The 21436-nt window shown below is 38.5% G+C and overlaps 1 protein-coding gene across 2 annotated transcripts in view; it reads right to left on the reverse strand.

The window, feature by feature from the left end:
• GNG12 (G protein subunit gamma 12) overlaps nucleotides 1–8337 on the reverse strand; it is a 52079-nt gene extending 43742 nt beyond the window's left edge. The window contains exon 1 of one of the 2 annotated variants that reach the window (XM_034433242.3): nucleotides 7970–8337. The gene's annotated coding sequence lies outside the window, so the exon portion shown is untranslated. The remainder of the gene's footprint in view (nucleotides 1–7969) is intronic. The other variant, XM_087891096.1, reaches the window with a different exon arrangement.
• Between the last annotated feature and the right edge of the window lie 13099 nt (nucleotides 8338–21436).

Here is a 21436-nt window from a genome sequence, read left to right on the forward strand (position 1 = left end):
ATTGTGTTTATTTGTGCTTGTATCAAGCACTTGACTGAGCAGGGAACAAAGGAAGCAAGGATCAATAGATCCATCTTTAAATTAGACTAGCTCTTCAATCAAACCCAATTATAACTTTTTGAACATGGGGAAGGGGCAAGTTTATAATCTTTGGGGCACTGATTATGTTATATACCAGGTAGTCCTTGACTTGTGACTACAATGGAACCCAGAATTTCGATTGTATATCATGACAGCCATAAGTCGAGGTACCCATGTGAGCAACCTGATTTTATGTCATTAAGTCGTTAAGCAAGCACAATGGTTGTTAAGCAAGCCCACTGTCTACAATGAGTGATTTTTGTCAGACCAGCAAGGCTTGCTCATGTGACTGAGGAATGCTACGAACAGCCATAAAAGTGGGCTGGTTGCGAAGCATCCAAAATGGAGAGCAGAATGTAAGTGTTTTGGCATTGTTTGGAGGTTGGGGGGGTGGAAATGATATGATGGGTCATGTTAGCCTTTGAATAAGGACTGCACTAGAGGTGGGTTTCAGCAGGTTCTGACTAGTTCTGGAGAACCAGTAGTGGAAATTTTGAGTAGTTCGGAGAACTGGTAAATACCACCTCTGACTGGCCCTGCCCCCATCTATTCTCTGCCTCCCGAGTCCCAGCCGATCGGGAAGAAATGGGGATTTTGCAGTAACCTTCCCCTGGAGTGGGGAGGGAATGGAGATTTTACAGTATCCTTCCCCTGCCACGTCCACCAAGTCATATCACGCCCACCAAGCCACGCCCACAGAACCGGTAATAAATTTTTTTGAATCCCACCACTGGACTGCACCCTAGTATGCAAGGGATCCAGTCATCTAAAAATATTTGTAATTATGCAGCAGAAGATACTTTTTTGTATCCGTGAGAGAAATCTGCCTGTACAATTGCTCTGGAGCGGTTGTGGGCTGTTGGCAGACAAAAATGTCCTTGTCATATTGTGGTGGCTGGACTTTAGTCATTATGCATTTGTTTGCTTTTAACAATATTTATAACCAGCCTCAATTCTGATACTCTGGGTGAGGTACAATGAAGAAAAGGTATTGGAAACAGATAAAAGTAATAGATTCTTAAAAATGTGAACAAGAACAAAGCGGCTATATCAAGGATACATACAGTTCATGTAACTTAAATATTAATTATCTGCTGCTGCTTGGCCCTATTTTTGAAACATCTGTTGAGCAGGGACCATCCATACCTCTGGGACAGAGTGTTCTTTAAAATAAAGGCTACCACCGTCATCTGGCCCATGATCCATAAATCTCCTAAGTAGAGAGGACTTTCTGAGACCTATTCTAAATAGCTAGACTGGTGGAGCTGATTTGATTTTGGCAAGTATCTAAATATATCCTGGTGCTGCGATGTAAAAGGCTGTAAAAGTGATAGTGCTTAATTGGTAAATTGGTACTGTACTTCAATTTGACCCAGAAGCCTATTAGTAACCAGGGCAGATTTTTTTTTCAAGAATAAAGAAGTACATGCCACTGAAGAGGAGGTTTTAATGCCATAGGAGAAATATTTCTAAGAAGATTGGAGGATTTTTCCTATAGGGTTGTGTTTTAGAATTGGAATTTGATTGGAATTTGGGCAGGCTATTTCCTGATCTCTCCTGCAAAAGGAGTCACTTTTTACTTAGACATATATTTTATTCATCCTAGATATATAAAATATCTGAACATTGATCAGTGTATTTCTAAGGTCTTAAGAATGATTGTGGAAAAACATAATAAAAAGTGAGAGTCATTTTTGTTCCTGCATTAGGACCATGCACTTGTTTTTTATGAAGCTTAATTATCTAATTATTTAAAAATATATTTATTGCACCTTTGAGTTTTAAGATCTGCAAGATAGTTAACAATAAGATGACAAACTAACAGGAGCAAAAAAAAAAGCTGAGGCGTGGGTCATATGTAACTTTGCATATAAATTGAAAATCAACAAAACTTTCAAGGATTTGTGATAATTGAAAGAAGGTATATGGCAAGTAAAACAGGATTCACCTTGGAGAACCTTTAAAGTCCCATTTTTGAACATTTTTTTGTCTTTTTAGCATTAGCTTTTTTATGAGATGCATCACACTGCTGGCTTACATTTAGCTTGTGATCAAATAAAACCCTTGAGTCTCCTTTTCCACCTTAAAATCAGGGTTTCATACTTAACTTTGTTGAAATTCATCATTTAGCTCAATGTTACAGTTTTAACAAAATTGTCTGAATATAGATTTAACTTTGTGACATTATCTACATTTTCAGTTTCATCTCATCTCAAAATATTATCAAACATCTCATAGCAAGCTTTTTTTAAAAAAATAAAGCCTAAGACTGAAGCCTCTGATGGGTCCAGTCAAGATTTCTGCCCAGATGGTTTTAGAAATTTTATTGAGCACACATTGACTTGATTTTATATAGTGTTAAGTTATAGTTTAAATAAACCAGAAGTACTTGGGTTCATACAGTACACAAAACCTCGAACAAACAAGCTGAATTTTCACTTGTCCAGATCTATGAATTAATCCTGTGGATTCAGTTGTTTAAATCAGCTTTCTCTGGCTCAGGAATTCTGGGATTTGAAGTCCACAGGTTGTAAAAGGGCCATGTCTGCCCACTATATTGTACATGGTTGTTAAATCTAAGCCTGAACTCATAGAAGATTCAGATTTTTATATTTAATGTTATTAAAGTTTTCAGATGCAGGGCCACAGCTGGAATTAGGTTGTTCAGCAGATCCTTGATGATTTGCCAGCCATTCAAAGACAAAAGGATCTTTTTGCAAATGAATTTCTATAGAGGGAAGGAACTCCTGTGGAGTGGTTAAAATTCAAGCTGGCCATTCATTAGTATAAAATCATATATTTTTGAGATAGTATTTATGACAATCATCTTTTGTTTGAAACTCAAGGCAATGCACATAGAGTTCTCTTTTTTAAAAAAAATATTTCCATAAAAATCGCCTTGTGTGGAAAGTTGGGCAGAAGGAGATTGTATGTGGTTGAGATGGACTAGAACCTTGATCTCCAGCTTCTAACCCAACACTTTAACCATTACAACACAAGGTGCAACTTCAACCCCATCTGGAGGACACCAGATTGGAGAAGGCTACAGTGTTATCTAGACATGTTAGTGGCAAACAGGATGCTGCATTTAGTATAGGAGCATCACCAGCATTTTGGTTTTATTGCTTATCTACAACTAGCAGTCAACAAAATACAGACATAGCTGATACAATGCTATTTAGTTATTTTTGTTTATATGGAAGACATGTCATGTACGTAAACTTAATCACCTTTCCACCTTTAGTTTTTTTCTTGCTAAACCAGACTTGCAAGATTAAAAAAAAGACATACGTCTGATACTGTATTTCTATTTGATTGAATGAGGAGTGATTGGTTTTGCAGCTTATCACATCAATCTTGTGGCTATAACTTTGTTTTTAGTTCACAAAGCATCCAAGTGATTTTGCTACATGAATATTGTATGTTTCTACCGCTGTCTAACAAGTTAATCTGCATTCATATCAGTACAGCTTTATGCACAATGGATTAACATTTCAATATAATTTCAGTGATGGTGTATAATTTTTGTTGAAATGAATTTTACTTCATTTGCTATTATCTGTTGTCTATCAGGTTTCTTTTCTTATTCAGCCCTGCTTACTTCCAGATGGATGGATGGATGGATAGATTGATGATAAAATGCCCATATCTGAATTAGGGGCATTTTCTGAGGAACTCACCTAGTGCATGTGAGTTTTTCTCCTCTGGAGAAAAGAAAAAGCAGATGTTATTACTGGCTTTTCTGAAGGAAGCAACAGGAAGAGCTGAGCATAATTTTGTCTCTCTTTATAAAGAGAAAGCAAGCAAGCAGAATACAGATCCCAACTTATTTTCTGTTCCTGCAAATGACTGTTGTGAGATCTTATAATCTAAAGTTATTTATTTCATGTACTTGAAGTGAAAAAAACAAAACCTTTGCTTGGCCCATCCATTGCAGACTTTGAGCCTGAGACACTTATTGATAAAAGCAGTTCAATTTCTACAGTGCAAAGGCTGTTAATTATATGGAAGGTTGGAAATACTAAATACTTTAGCAATAACTTGTATTTGAAGAATTATATTTTGCCTTAGTTCCATAGCATAATTCATTCATTTCTTATTCAGCTATGTAGGAACCTTCCAACCTTGAAAAATACTCCTTGCATATGGTAATTAATCTTTATACAATATAGCAAACTGATACAGTTCCTTTTAGACACTGGCCTGGTTCATATAACAGCCATACACTGTTTGTTTGACTTTAGTGAGCATGTTATATGAATGCAATCACTGTGGTTTAGAAATCTGCTTTATACCTTGTTATGTAATTTAGTTTATAATGTAATATAATTCAGTAAATCATGATGGAACAAACTGTGGGACGTGCAAGGCATGAATCCAGTTAGGATGTGCCGCTGGAGCTCAACAGCAGACTACTGTATTACAAATTTTGTCTGCAGATGAAATGAGACAATATTTCTTTACTGCTATAGATGCTAAAGCTGAATTGTGAAATATAGCCAATCTCCACAATAATACAAAATAATCAAATTCTTCAAGTCCTAAAGCTGTAATATAAGATGTATCTGTCTACTGGAGAATCAAAACCATAACCAACTTCCAAATTATGACATAAAACTGAACTATTGAGTACCCTCACAATTCTTTCAATCTTAACTCATCACCAGGGACTAAAATTAAGAGAAAAACAACTTCTGGTATTCAAATTGCCATTGATATTATCTTATTCATGTGTGTGCCTATGTTTGTGTCAAAGGAGTTGAACTTGACTCCTGATAATTTCATGGGTTCAGCCATTTAGTATTCTTTGCAAAAGTATGGAAATTATTTACCATGGGATGATTTTTTTAAACTTCTAGTTTATCCTATAACTCTGGGATTCCCTGGAGGCAGTGCCAAAACTATTGAGTTCCTCAGCCACTTTGACTGACAATATGACTCTGTACTGATCCAAATATTTGCAATATTAGAATGATCTGGAAGGTATCCTAGGCCAATGTCTATTAAGGTCAAGTTTAAAGCTGACCTTGCCTAGAGGTCTCCCATCCAAGAATTAACCAAGTCTGCAATAAATCAATTTTTAAAAAGCATGATGGATATCTGCAAATGCTAAAAACAATTGTTAACATTTACAATAATCTTTAAAATGGAAAATAAAAAAATAAATGTAGCTCAGCCTCAGACCCTAAAAATATGACATACTCTAAATATCTAAGGAACCAGTTTACACTGTAAAATACTTTAAGTATACATGCTGTAAGAATAGTTCCATAAAATCTAAATAAATGCAGTCTGTAAAAGAAAACAACCCTAACTTCATCATGAATAATGTCATCATGACATTATTTTTTTCTATTTGCATAGCTACTAAAAAAAGTTAACAAAAAATAAAGAAGTTGAAGCTAAATCTTTCTTAGAGCAAATAATTTCGTATCACCTAAAAGAGTTATAATGTGCTGACAGTTATAATCATATAAAGCAAGTGTAAGGAAGGGATTCTAACTTAAAGGAAATTTAAATAGAGTTTGTCTTAAATAGCTATTAAATAGAAGAAGCTATTTAATCCAACTCTGTTGCATTTCACTATGCAGTCAGTCTTGTGTTTCATTTCCATAACAAACAAAATAAACTTTAAGCATGACAGAACACGTTCAACAACTCCCTAATGTTCTGTTGTCCCATTTTCTTATGACTAGCTTCCCAACATCAGGCCTCCACAAATGTATTTGCAAAGTGTAGGAACAAAAGGGAAATCTTTCTTCAATTCTGAACTTGGAAATGTGAGGAGGAGACCTTCACACAGTGCTGAATTTGCAGTAGACTTTGGGATATAAAAATCCCCTCCAGAAAGGTGGAGAAGTATGTTGTTAACTTGAAATTTCAATCGTGCTGAACTTTGGAACAGATAGAAACTCACCATCAGTGAAAGATGAACACTAAGGGAGATATGAGAGGCCCACTTCCTTTCTCAATGTTTCTGGTCATGCAGAGTACTATGGGAATGATCAATGGCAAATGTCTCTTATGGCAGTCTAGAAAGCCAAGACTGTGGATTCCTGCCAATCATACTGTTACTTTGGGAAGCAAATGCAATTATTATTCAGCAGACATTTCATTAGCAATGGTGAAAGTGTAACGTTTATTACTGTTCTCAGCTTATGCTCCAGAGTCACCTAACATTCAGATTGGAACAATTACTTCCTTTTTTCCTCCTCTTACAACATCCTCAGTACTGGGTGGAGTCTCATTCCGCTCACTTTCACAAATTGTAGAGATTTTTTTAAAAACAACTTAAGGGAAAGCAGACAGTGGGAAGGGCCCTTGATAACTATTTTCTCCTGCTTCTTCTCTTTAGGTTGTGTACAAAATAATTTGTTCTTTCTAAAATTCTGCCATTTTGAAAAAGATTCCAAAAGCAGAAATAGAAGACTTATGTATTTTTGCCAAAACGCAGGATACAAATTATGTTTGTGACATCCAGCCAATTATGTTACTGAAACACCACCAATAGAAAAAAAGTAAGTATACCATTAATAGTTAGATCCATCTCCAGCTACCATGCCGACTATTGTCTTTTTCTACAACTACAAAGATCTATAGAAATCCAGCAATTGAATTAGCAGGAATTAGGGTTATGAATTATAACAGTTTACCAATGAGAAAATAGCATCCGCGCACCACTGGACACCCAGTACAAAGTAGGCAACCTCCATCTACAAAATATTGCAGCCAATGTACCAAACAGGACAAAGATGGGTCTCCTAGTCAAACAATAGTGATCCCTCATCAAGGCAAAACCAATCTGCCATATACTGATTTCCCCATTCCCAATCTGGCGTTTATGATGATGGGAGTCAATGTCCACAAAATCTGGATAGTACCTGCTTGGAAGTAATTAGTAACAGATAAAGGCTGTGCTTATCTGCATAAGGTATTCATAGCACATCTCATTTTTTATTTTTATTTTTACTGAGGGGTGCCAGCAGAACTTTTAAGTGGGCCGAATGTGCCATGCATTCTCACAGGCAAGCCAAACTTGCCGAACATGAATACAGGCCAACGCAACTCCTGGGCCAGAGCAACGTCGAGTTTCTCTACACGAATCTTCTGCGTTTCTGAAATAAGGGCCAATCCCGCGGCCCAGGGAAGAGGTTGGGGGGGGGGAGTCCACTCCTTCGTGGGGACAGCCAGTCAAGTCAAAGAGTTTGGGAAGAAGACACAGACATTAATCCAAGTTCCTTTAACTGACTCTAATGCGAGACAACTAAAAAAAAAAAAAAAGATAGGCTGAGGCTCCGTGAAACCGGTTAGGGAGGCTAAGGGCAGGCAGGGCTCATTGCCTCAGAACCTGGAGCTGCTTCCATGGCCAGGCCCGGGTCTTCGGCTTTGCAACAGTGTCTGTTTGGTCATCCCCCAGGCGCCTTGGGCACACAACCGCGCCTGTGTTCTCTAATTGACCACGGACGGCTTTGCGGGGGGAGGGAGGAGAAGGAAAAAGAGGGTCCCCAAACAGGCTTCCCCGCCCTCGCAAGCGCAGCCGGGACTCGGGGCCAACCAGGCGAGTCAGCGCCAGGGACGGGTGGCCTGGCGGCCCCAAACGCCGTCCCCGCACCGCAGCCACGCCTCGCCCAGCGCCCCGCAGCGGCGGGAAAGAGCCAGGCGCCCCCGGTTGGTGCCCAGCGCCGCCGCCTGAAACCACGCCGCCAGGGACGAAGGGCAGCGGCGAGCAGAGCCGAGGGACAGTCCTCACCCGCCAGCCGTCGCCGCAATGGCGAGAGGCGGAGACAAAAAAAAAAAAAACCCGGGGCAGGGAAGGAGGAAGAAGGCGCTGCCTCTCGCCGAGACCCTCCCGCTCTCCCCCAAAGCAGCCCCGCCACTCGCCGCTCACCGTCCGCGGGTCCCTCCTCGGCGCCCCCCACACGCCTCCGCCCTCCTCGCCACTCGGGACTCCTCCGTCTCTATGGGCGACCGGAGCTGGCCGACCTCTCACCCGCTCCTCCTCCTTTCCTCCTCCGCGGCTGGCTCCGCCTGGCCCCGGGCGGGGAAGGCGACAGGGCTTCCTGGACCGCCGCCGCCGCTGAACTCCCTTCGCCCGCTCGCCCTGCCCAGCCCAGCCCAGCCGTGAGAGGCTTCCTCTCCGCTTGCCCGCGCCCGGGCAGGTTGGGTCGGCGCCCCGTGGCGGCCAAATGTCAGGTTGGGCTGGCGAGGCGGTTCAGCCCCGGCTGGTTACAACGCCGTGCAGGGTTGTATGCGGTTGGGCGTGGAAGGTTCGCTCCGACGGGAGGCCGCGGATCCGGGCGGCGCTTCGGGTTCCAGGCAGGCTGGGAAGGATCTTGATCGCTCGGTCGTCTGGCTAAGCCGAGCCGGTGGCTCCCGAGACTCTGTTGACTATGTGCCTTTAGTCGTTTTCGACTCTTAAGAAGCAGATAAATGGATCTCTACAGGAACCCCATAGAGATTCAGGAGAGCAAGTCCTTTCCCTCCAGTTGCTCTTTTTTGGAGAATATGAATTTACCCCTCCTACGGCGTCCCAGGAAGATGCTGTTAGAAGAAATGTCAAGTTTTGAACGGGGTTTTCTTGGTTTTATGGGGAAACTTCAGACTGATCATTCATATCTTACAATTCTTGATGAACGTATCTTTTCTTTTATGTACACTGAGAGCATATGCACCAAGACAAATTCCTTGTGTGTCCAATCACACTTGCCCAATAAAAAAAAAAATCAAATTCAATTCAGTCAGAGCCCGACCTTAGACACGCCATTATTTTTGCAATTTTATTAGGTTTTAGAAGCAGATCCCAGCCCTAGTAAAAATGAATTTCAAACTGACTTCCAATACATTGTAATAACTCACAACCGCTCTCATAACCAAGCAGGCTTGATGCTATAGCTAATGTATTATTTTCTGGAACCACGAGATGAGTGGCATGTAAATTTAATAAATAAAATAAATTAATTTAAGGTATGTGATTACTGATATGGAGTGTGCTTTGTTTGGAATCAGCATGCTGTATGAATACAGCTATTTGGTTTAAGAAACTACATTTGGGTGACTACACTACACTGTTTACATAAACCATGGTTTAATTGATGTGTGAATTATGTGTGCCAAAGGTGAATTTTTCAGGCTCTCTCCACTGCTATTGGTCTTTCCCTCCGAATTGTAATATCACAGCTAGCCAGTAGATGGCATCAACTCTTTATGAAAAGTTGCCCTTTAAACTATCAAGAAAAAGACAAAAATATACTAGGCAACGCTTTTTATTTCAGGCAGAATAAATGATCCTTAACCAAACAGCAGAATTTATAGCTGTGACTTAAGAGTCTGCTTAGTAGATCAATTTTTACTTATTTTTTTCTATGGATATAAGTTGTTGGAAGGTTGAGGCCTACACTTGTTCTTCAGAATGAGAAATGGAAATACTGAATTTGGTAGGCTTTATCCATGCTAGGAGATAAGGCACTCTCTGGATCCATCCATGTTTGATCACTTTTGTGTAGTTCTCAACCTTCTCTGTTGGAAAGTCCAACCTTCTCTTACTGGGAAATCAACTACAGAGAATTCTAGAGGAAATTGATTGTGTAGGTCATTTTCAGTTGCAATTTAATGTCATTCATGAGACAGAAATAGCATTTGTTGCTCTTGGGTGACCTTTATCATGAACTATATTGGGGAGTATGCTTACCTTGTTCCTATTGACCTCTTAGCGGTGTTTAATAACTACTACTCAACTACTTCTGGATATCTACAAGGGTTGGGGGCACTGTTTAATGATGGATCGCTCCTACCTAAACAGATACTTTCAGCCAATATTTGGAGAAGAAGCTTGATCCCATGTGAAATGGGGGTTCCATGGGGCTCATTCATCTCCCCTATGTTGTTTATGAGGCCACTGGAAGAGGACATCCATCATCCATAGATGACATCTTACACGGTGTCACCCTGGTTCAAGCCAGAGATAGGAATATCCTGAACCATCATTTGAAAACTGTGAGGATGGGAATATTGAACAACAAGCACAGCTCAAATATTATCAATGGGTGATCCAATGTTAGCCCCAATATTTATTTTGGATAAGATTGTGCTCTTCCCAAAAGAAGTGATTTGTCATGTAGAAAGGGTGAGCAGAGAGGTCCTTCAACTAGTTATGACTCTACTTAGAACAGAATACCTTAGTGATGATGATTAAACACATAGTTTTTATTACAAAGAAAACGAAGGCACAACAGAAGATTGCAGCTTACTTTCCACATCCCCAATAAATGTTTATGTCAGCCTGTATAATGCACAGCTATAAATGAGAATGTTAAATTGGATGTTAAAAGAAAAATATGGACTTTTTGTCCCTAAACACAAGCAGGAGTTTTCCATCTGCTGGAATTAGAGATAGAAAGTCTTTCCTATCAGCTATCTTTTCCTTGCATGTAAATTATTGATATTCATTATCTGCATAGCACCGTGATATATTTACATGGGATCTGGGAAATCCTAGATTCTCCTTTTTCCAAACCTCCCTTCTTGGAATGCATTTGTAGAGAATCTTTTTATTCTGATTGTAACTTTGGGAGCCTGCCTTTGAAAGAGGTCTCTGCAATATTGGGAATACAGCTGTAGAATTCCAAATTATTTATTTCAGGGATGTCAAACTCCGCTGTCATGGCGGCATCATGTGACATATTGGGATTTTCCCCCCTTCACCAAACCGGGTGTGGGCGTGGTCAGCGCATCCGGCCTGCGGGCTGAGAGTTTGACAGCCTTGATCTATTTGATCTAATGGGATTTGTATGCTGAGTCCAATACTTGACAAACCGAAGTCAAATAAGAGGATCCAGTCATGTCAGAGAGTGTGTTAGGCTCAAAATAAAATGTTGCTTAGATTTATTGCCATCACTGCATAAACAAATTAATGCATTTCTGAACAATTCTTGGCAGAGCAACTCTAAATTAATATTATGACTATATAATAAGAGATCTGTTCTTATGACATAGGATAGTTACTATATCCAATTCACATTCAGACTGCCAAAAGGACAAAAAACACAACTAGAAAATATAAAAATGTAAAAAAAAAAAACCAAAAAACCCAGTAAATGTGCCCATGGCATACTGGAAATACTGGCTAAGAACATTTTATCCGAGATCTCTAGTTTCTGCTGTTGCTACTGAGAAAGACCAAGTGAATTTATAATAATAGAATGCGCTTCCAGAGTAAACCCATCTATCATCAGACACACAAGTTCTCTACTGTGTCTCATACTATGTGTAATGCATGTGAAGGAGAAGCAGGACATGGCATCCAGCACAGCAGTGACCAGACTGCCGAGAGCCTGCCCAGCCTTCTTGGCACATGAATTCAAGACTCAAGTCAAATGCCGACTTTGACAAAAAGACCAAGGAGGGGTTAAAAAAAAACATAGTGACAGCCTTCTTGAAAAGTTCACAGTCCAGGGAAATATTATAATGTGCAGAAATGAATAGATTAACACTTACTATAAAGGAGAAAGAACAAACTGAATATTATAGGACATGGGAGTTATTTTATGAATGGTTGGAAAATAAAAATAGAAATTAGAAATAAATGGAGATCAGTGAAATATAGAAAACATGTTAAGATAGAGAAGTAAACAATAAGATTCTTATTAATATGACTATTAAGATTATTATATTTAATATTATTATTATATTCTTATTAGAAGATATGTTAAGGAGAAATGAATAGATGTATTATGCTCATTATTATTATTGTAAGATTAGAGAATCAATATCAATGTAATGAATACTGTTATAAATTTTGTTATTGCACAGAGATATTTGTACCCAGACAACACACTGTTTAATGGAAGATGGAATGTTTAAGTTAAAAAATAAAAAAAAACTTAAAAAAAAAGTTCACAGTCCAGGTTTGCAGAGGGAAATAGAGAAGAACATCCTGTACAATGGGAGTAGCACTCCACACAATTTGTGTATTGCTGGGAGGGAAGGAAAGGGAAAGGGAAGACATATAAATTACAAAAGAGACGGATTGCAACCACCAAGTTTCCCAGCATGCCATATGTCTTTGTGGGCTACTGGTGCTTCTAAAATGCTATTTTCTGATAATTGTGCTCCCAATTTGGAGGGTTCCAGATTAAAGAAGCAGATCTAAAAGCTTTTTCTTAAATAAAAAAAAAAAAGTAAAGTCTCCAAAATGGATCAGAAAGATTTATCTTGTTGCGACGTCATGGGTTCTATTCATGGCATGTACAGATAGCATACAATTTTTTCCTCTATACATCACCCAATTTCAAAAAAAAGATGTGCTTTCTGGAGAAGAAAACCAAATCACAATGTTATTGCAAGGGATTAAAAAAAAAAAAAAAGCATCTGAATCCCCCCCCAGAAGAAAGTGTGCTTGAGTAATGAAAAGGCTGTCTGAGACATGAACTAGAAAAAGAGGCAGACATAATAGGTTTGGCTGAAAGCAAAAGTAATGGAAAGAATGATCACTCAGGAAATGAACAATTTGCAAAACAGCAGAGCAACTCTAAGGTATTTGGAAATGTGGCAAAATCATGCTGGTAGCATTGAGTGCAATTTATGTCAGAGGAAGCCTCATTCAGTGAATGTACATTTTGTAAGAAAGAATACCAGGTAGGTCTTGACTTACGACGATAGTTGGGACCAGAATTTCCATTGCTAAGCAAAGCAGTTGTTAAGTGAGTTGCGCCCAATTATATGACCTTTTGCCCTGGTTGTTAAGCAAATTCATTGCAGTTATTAGATGAATGATGCCATTATTAAGTGAATCTGGTTTTACCCTATTGACTTTGTTTTGTCAGAAGCCAGCTGGGAAGGCTGCAAATGGTGATCATGTGACCAAAGGACCTTACGACTGTCATAAATTCATGCTGGTTGCCAAGGGCCCAAATTTGGTCATGGGATAGTGGGGATACTGTGATGATTGTAAGTGTGAGGACAGATTATAAGTCACTTTTTCCAGCACCATTATAAGTTTGAATGGACCTTAAATGATTATTGCAAGTTGAGGACCACCTGTAATTATTACCAGTTCAGATCTTTTAAAAAGAAGTTAATATTTAAAAAATTTATAAATATGAGAATTTTTCAGAGGATGCTGACTAATTCTTCAGAATTAGGTGAAGGGAGAATGAAGATATCCTGGACCTATGATGTCCATATTCTCTATGCAAGTCATATATAACGATTTAGGGTGATTTTTTTAAAAATGAACATATTGGATATAAACATCATGAATAAATAAAATTAAGCCAAACTTAGTATTTTCCACCCAAGGAGCAATTTCTTTAATAATTACTTGGATTCTTCTTAAATCAACCCATCATACAAGCCACAAAGATGTATACTCTTATTTTGCTATTCAGTTGGAATGAAATCTAATTTCCTTTTTATTCTGCAAAATTTAACCAGTTAACTCAAGTTACTGGCTCTTATCAAATGCTATGTGACAAATTGGGAAGAAAATCCTTATGACGTGTCTGTCTTTCTATATCTCTATTGATCCCTTTGATGATACTAAAGCCTTTAAGATGGAAGCATTCCTGTTACTCTGACATGAACCCAGAGGTGGGATTCAGCCGGTTTGTACAGGTTCGGGTGAAGTGGTAGTTGTGACCTGCCGGTAGGCCCACCCACCCACCGCAACGCTATGCCATCCTACTTATCTGTGTTGTCTAAGCCATGTGCATGCACGCAAGCACACATGCACGCTAGCAAAGCACATGCACAGAAGGCCGTGCACACATTTTTGGTGCTGGGGCGAACCGGTTGTTAAATTATATGAAGCCCACCTCTGCGTGAACCCATTGATTTATTACTGTTAATACATTCATAGGTTGGTCATTCCTTCTATGCATCATTCCACGTTAAAAAAAAGATGTGAAGGTCAATATAACATGTTTTCTCTTTGGAAAGGAATACCATGTATCCAAATAATATTACTAATAATTATGAATGTTTCTGATGGCCTATTAACAGGTATAGAAAGCAAGCAGGGTGTGAAAATATATTCTTACTTAAAATTCATCTTGTATAGCAGGAAGGATGCTACTGTCTAAGTTAATCAAGATCAAGATGGATCATGAGCCTCCGGTTCAAAGACAGCAGCTTTTGTTTTGGAAGGATTTTTTTTAGCTGGTTTCCAAAGAAAATATCCTTTTACTGTATGAAAAAGGTCACTGATAATAATCCTTCCCTAGAGATTTCAGTACCAGAAATAGAATGTTTTGTTTTATACTCTGGTCCTTGAGTTTGACTCATTGGATGACTTTGATGTTCCATGACAAACTTGATTATTCTAATTGACCATCTTCTCACTTACCATCCTAAAACTGGATTACAAATAAGTGTACTTGGAAGCTCCCCTATGTTAAAACAATATTGCCTTTATCCTATCATAGCTTGCAAAGTAAAATACAATGACCAAGAAAATAAAATCCTGTTTTTGCTGAACATGGAATAAACCACAGTATGGATTACCATGTTAAACAGGATTATATCTCCCATGTTCCCATAAAGAGCAGAGACAGGCAACTATGGCCCCTTTATGACTTGTGGATTTCAACTTCCAGAATGTTGGCTGGCTGAGGAATTCTGGGAGTTGAAGTCCACAGATTATAAAGGAATCATAGTTGCCACTCTTGCAATAGACTCTATTGAATAAAGTATCCGCTGCAGCAGGGTTGAAATCTACTTGCCTTCTCTACCGGTTCAGAAGTGCGCGCTTGGACCCTCTGCGCAAGCGCAGGTCAAAAACAGGTTACATCCTGGTTAAAACCAGGAAGTAACAATGTCTGGGAAGGTGGGCGGAGCCTTGCACTGCCGCCACTACCAGTTTCACCAAACTGGTCTGAACCGTTAGCATTTCACCCCTGCCCCAGAGGTGGGTTTCAGCAGGTTCTGACCAGTTCTGGAAAATTGGTAGCAGAAAATTTGAGTAATTCGGAGAAACAGGAAATACAACCTCTGACTGGCCCCGCCCCCATCTACTCTCTGCCTACCGAGTTCCATCTGATCAGGAGGAAATGGGGATTTTGCAGTAACCTTCCCCAGGAGTGGGGAGGGTATGGAGATTTTACAGTATCCTTTCCCTGCCATGCCCACCAAGCCATGACCTGCCACACCCACCATGCCACACCCACAGAACTGGTAATAAAAAAATTTGAATCCCACCAGTGCCCTGCGCTGCAGTCACCTCCTTTTTTTTCTTCCTTTTTTAAATTTAAAATTCTTTCTATGTAAATCTCTTCATTCTTCCCTTCTTCTTGTTTAGGTTTGTTTTATTTTTACTTTGCATCATCTCAACTACTTTAAAATCCCATGAGGATTTTTAAAAAACAAACAACCCCCACCCCCCCAAATATTATTTGCACATTGTAGCAAAACTATCAGGGTGTCTATTACTAAATATCCAAAACAGGAATTAGGAATTTGTGATCCCCTGGAGATTATCGGATTCCATCTGGTATCAACCTCATCTATCTTGACCAATCATCAGAAATTGCTGAATTTAGAATTCAATATCACTAAATTCATAGGTTCTTCGGTGCTGATATAAATCCAGCTGGAGAAATGTAAATATAAGGGTTAATATACACATATTAGCATGGTATAATGATGAACAAATGAAGAAATGGTAAAATGGGGGAGGGTTTCTGCTATACCAAATAAAGTAACAAACAAATCTCCCTTCAACTCAACATGTTTTTTCTGTATGTATCTATTAATAGTTTCATTATTAAAAGAAAATGGCTTGGTGGACGTGTCAGGGGAAGGATACTGTAAAATCTCCATTCCCACCCCATTCCAGGGGAAGGTTACTCCAAAATCCCCATTTCCTCCCGATCAGCTGGGACTCAGGAGGCAGAGAATAGATGGGGACAGGGCCAGTCAGAGGTGGTATTTACCGGTTCTCCGAACTACTCAAAATTTCCTCTACTGGTTCTCCAGAACTGGTCAGAACCTGATGAATACCCCATACCTTTGATATGGGGACAGAAGAATCATTGTCACTGTAATTAAATGCAATAACATTTTATATATATATATATATATATATAAACCCTCAAACCCATGAGTCTAATCTTCTGATTTTCCCATGGGCCCATGTTATAACTGAATTTTTGTCCTAAATGGATTACTGCCTGCATGGTTTACATCTGAAAACAAATTTCCAGAACTGAGGTAGATAATGTTAGGAGTAATTTGAGAGGCTTAAAAAATAAATAGGTCTTTGAAGAACTCTGTCTGATTCATATTTATGAGTTGCAATGTATTAAATGGAGTAGGCCTTGAAAATAATAGCAAAGTGTATGCATAAAGCTGAAATATGATTCAGCTGCTACCACATGATTAAATCAAGCTACCAGAAACATGGATTTCTTTTTCCGCACATTTGTTCAAAAACAATAAGCAAATAGACCTACGTGGAAAATTTTTCAACCTGATTAGGTTGAGTGCAATTTTTAAATGCCACATTAGAAAGAACTGTGTTTATTTAACCTACTGTATGTCAATTCCATCATTTTTTATATGCTATAACAACTGTATACTGTTTTTATAGTTCCTGAGGTTGGGTATTTTTGAAATAATGAAATAATAAGACAAATAATATAAAGGAAACACTGTTTAAATATGATTATTTAATAACCATACATTTCATATTCTTTAGCCACTTTTTTGAGTGTTAATTTTCTATGAATGGATTTTGTTATTAAAAATAAGGGGCCTAATGCAAACTTGGCTACGATGGTACCTGTTTAGGATTTTATTTATTTATTTATTTATTTATTTATTTATTTATTTATTTATTTATTATTCAAAACATTTATATAACCACCCATTTTTCAGCAAACTCTGGGTGGCTCCCAATGAAAGATTAAAAAACATTTTAAATTCAAACACAGACCCTCGCCATCAAAGGTCTGTGATGGTTAATTCAGGGTGAGACGGCAGTCCTTTTTCATCATAATGATGGGATATAAAAATTTTGGTAGAATATGTAAAGATACGCCTCTTGTAGAGCTGAAAAATGTTTATCTTTCCCCCATTATTTTCTTGTAAATTATTTTTTCTCACAGAAATTCAAGAAATTCCTTACACAAAGTACAGACTTCCCTTAGTAAAAGCTATAAAAGAATTGAATCCCTTTAAGTCTTAAAAATATAATGGCCCAGATAGAGGCAAACTGGTTAAGAATTTATTCAGCCAACGTAAAGCTAAAACAATGAGGAAAACATATTAATATGATGATTAACAGTTAATCTTTTTTTAAAGAGAGGGACATAATCTATTTTTTATCCAAATGAAATGTAACTGTTCTAATATTAAATAATTAGTGTCAGGGAATATTACAGGGGTGAAATCTAAAATTTTTCCCTACCGGTTCTGTGGGCGTGGCTTGGTGGGGGGGGGTTGTCCTGTGACTGAGTGGGCATGGCCAACTCAATGTCATTCACAGCCACGCCCACTCAGTCACAAGACCCCCTCCCACCAAGTCATGCTCACAGAACCCGGTAGGAAAACTTTTTAAATTTCTATTCTGCCGGCATGCCCTTACCTTTCTCCCGTGGCTCTGCCCACCCACCCCATTCCCCGGAGTCAGGGAATGCACCATTCCCCAATTCCTACTGCTCACCTTTCTCCCGCGGCTGGCTGTCAGGGAAGGCAAGCGGCCGAAAGTTACCGGAGTTGCTCACTCTCCTTCTTGAATGAGCCACTCTGGTCCACGCGCCAGCTGCGCAAGTGCACACCCAACCTGCCGCTGATGAGTGAATTAAATAAATGGTGTGCGCTTGCGCAGCTGGGGCGTGGACCAGAGCGGCTCATTCGAGGAGAGTGAGCGACTCCGGTAACTTTCGGCCGCTTCCCTTCCCTGACCGCCAACCGCGGGAGAAAGGTGAGCAGTAGGATACACCGCGTGGTGAAGGGCGAGCAGGCAGCGGCTCCACGACAAGGCCGGAGTCGGGGAATGGTGCATTCCCTGACTCCGGGGAATGGGGCGGGTGGGCAGAGCATCCAGCTGCCATTGCTACCGGTTCTCCGAACCACCGGCCATCATCGCTATCTACTCGCCCGAGCCAGTCTGAACCGGGAGCATTTCACCCCTGGAATATTACCAGAAGACTGCCAGAAAGTACAAGTGAACTGAAAACCTTTTTACAATAATGATAGGAAGATTTTTTTTTCCTGAGCAATACATACCAAGTTACAGTTCTTCCCTGCTGAAAGAGCTAATGGGAAAGGCAGAGAGAGGGAACTAAGGTCAACGGACATTTGGCTGATGCTGCAACCAGAAGATCGTCATGGTTCCAAGCATTATTCACATATTAACAAGTATTTTTGAGTAATTATATACCATTTTGAATCATTATGAATACATTCATATTTTGCAAATAAAAACAATACATACAAAAAAGAATACAACTGATAGAAAAAAACAGAACACCAACTACAGCCAATAATAGATTGTATCAACCAGAACAGCTATAATAAAGTCTACCACCTCAACCCCAAGACCTGGAAGAATTATACCTTCATTTGAGAAATGAGGATGTTGACTGAGAACTGCTATAAACAGAAAAATGGACTGGATTTTCTGTGATTCATTTTGCAACTAAAAAACAAAGCATTGATGTGACAAATCTTCAAACCAATCTTCTCCAATTTGATTGTTAGGCCATAAATTTTATGGTAGCTGCGAAGTGGAATTGCAGGCCAATGTCGCTGGAGGGTATTATATAGGACAAGGCTGTATCAACTGGCTGTATATTTTCCCCCTGCTTTTATATTGCATTATTTTATGTTTTATGCACTGTTAGGCACACAGAGACACTAAATTGAGATGGGTGAGTTATATAAGTTCTTTAAATAAATAATTTGAGTTTGCTGCAGCACAAAACATGATTAATTAGCAAATACTTTGTAGTTTATGACAATGCCTGCAATACAAGCTTAACTATATTATCTTATGTATGGTTTATTCAGCCCAATTGCACATTAAACTATAGCAAGCTACAAGCTAGGTTAAAATGGGACTGTGGTTCTGAGGGCTGTATGTACCACTTCTTAAAAACTCAAATGGCTTGAAGCTTGTCAATTCTTCGATTGTCTGAAGGCTGTAGCACCTAAATGACATGGATTGTGTAAACTAAAAAAGATATATTTTGATAGCTTGCTTCACAATTCGCAAACAGAGGTAGCATCATAAATAAGTCTGCTTTCAAACCATAAGACACCCTGCAGACTGAAACTTACATCATCTTTCTTAAATCTTTCCACCTCCTTTATGGCCTATTCTCCATATACAATTCTCGGGAGATGAGCTATAAAACAGAATACTGTTATCAAAAGTCATTGGAATCACTCAAGGCAAAAAACGGTGGTTTACAAGCACAAATCCATATTCTCTGCATGGCTAAAGGCAAGAAAGAAGACCATGCAATTTGCTAATGAATATTGCAGAAAGCTGGTCTGTAGAAACAGCCTGTCTTTCCAACCGCTTTTATAGATCTATAAAAACATTAGTCATGCAGGATAGGATTTTTCCCACCGCCCACTTGACGGTCATCAATATCAGAACCCTTGAACTCATTCTTCCACAACCATCTAGCTAGCTAATAGGGTTGCCTGTGAAATACCCAGAACTTGCTTTTATAGCTTAGTTTACAAACCAAGTTTTAGTCATTTTTATAAACGAGTCAGGAAACTTTAGTTTAAGAAATGTGGAGAGAAGTAACTAATCAAGACACGTGTAGGAAAAAGAACAAGCACTACTCACACTAGTAACCCTTGATTTAACTTGGTTTGCCACTGGGTTTAAATATTGTGCTAAACCAAAGCAAACAAAACAATAAATTACAATACAACACATAATTATAAAATGGTTTGTAAAGTCTAGTTTACAATGCAACTTATATGAAGTAGGCCACTACGATTAGTGTTAGAAAATATTATTAAAGCTTAATTTAGCACAATGTGTAAAAACAACTGTGTCTAAAAATAGAGAGAAAAGGTAAATTATGCTGCTGTCTGTCTTTAATAACTGCTAAGATTTTTTTTACCCTTACCTGATAAGTCACGTCTCTCATAATTTTGTCTTCTACTCTATTTATTCCATCAGCATACTTTTAGTTTACAAAGTCCAGAGAGCTAAACTGGTTTAAAGCCAATTTAAATCATATTTGGCTGTCTGCAGCTTTGTAAATATTTATTTAGCATTTTTATTCGTTCAGGCTCAGCACTTTTATGCAACTGAGGTGATAATGCTACTGAGACATTGATGATAGCAGTTATAATTATTGCTTACTATGTTCTCTATGGAATTGTATTAAGTGTAAAAGCTACATTATATGTTTATTATAACACAAGTCATTTTTTGAATCTGGATTCCTTATATTTTCAATTGCAAATGTATTAATCAGCAGAGAGTAGGCACACGTTTGGTAATAAAATATAGAATGAATTTATAAGCAGTTATATGACTGCATACAATGAATTTGCTATCCTATATTGGTACAACATTTTATAGTTCAAATTCTATCTATGTAGAATTACTTTGTAGAAAATAAGTTTATTTCTATAAATTCTACAAATTTCTGGGTAACAAAATTGAGAGAAAATGCTCATTCATTGTATGGAAATCCAATTTTATCACTAGAGTAAAATGGAGCAATTCCAAGGACCACAGCATAAAATGTCTAAGCCATAATATACTAAGCAATATACTAAGCCATAATGTAGTTAGTGATGCCCTCTGAACTTGGTCGTTTTCTTGCAGACATTTCATTACCAAATTAGACAACATCATCAGTGCCCATCAGAGCATTAATATTAACAAGTTTGGTAATGAAATGTCTTCAAGAAAATCAATCTCAGAAAGTACCAAGGACCTCACAGTTCAACCATGAGCTAAAAATATTCTCTTTTATCCATGATGTAGTTAGTTGGCTTTTTAATAGGATATTCTGTAAACTGATTCAGAAACTCTGGTTTATAGATGAGTGCAATACATGTTTAAATCTATATTCATGGATTAATTTAATTTAATTAATTTTAACTATGATATTGTATATTTATGTTTTAATTTTGGCTGTACACCGCCCCAAGGCCTTTGGGAGGAGGGCGGTATATAAATGAAATTATTATTATTATTATTAATTTGGTAAGCTAAAACTGAGTGTATTAGAAGATCAGGTGTTCCATGCCAGTTGTAGCAAGATAAAAAAGAATAAAAGATGGTGCAGTACCAAAATTCCCCCCCCCCCAACAATTAAATCCACCAAACATGTCTTTTTGGAAAATCAATCTTGGGCAATTAAGTTAGAAAGTCAATAGA

This window comes from Pantherophis guttatus, chromosome 3, assembly GCF_059756535.1.
Source record: "Pantherophis guttatus breed Tessera chromosome 3, ASM5975653v1, whole genome shotgun sequence".
In the NCBI taxonomy this organism is placed as follows: Eukaryota; Metazoa; Chordata; class Lepidosauria; order Squamata; family Colubridae; genus Pantherophis; species Pantherophis guttatus.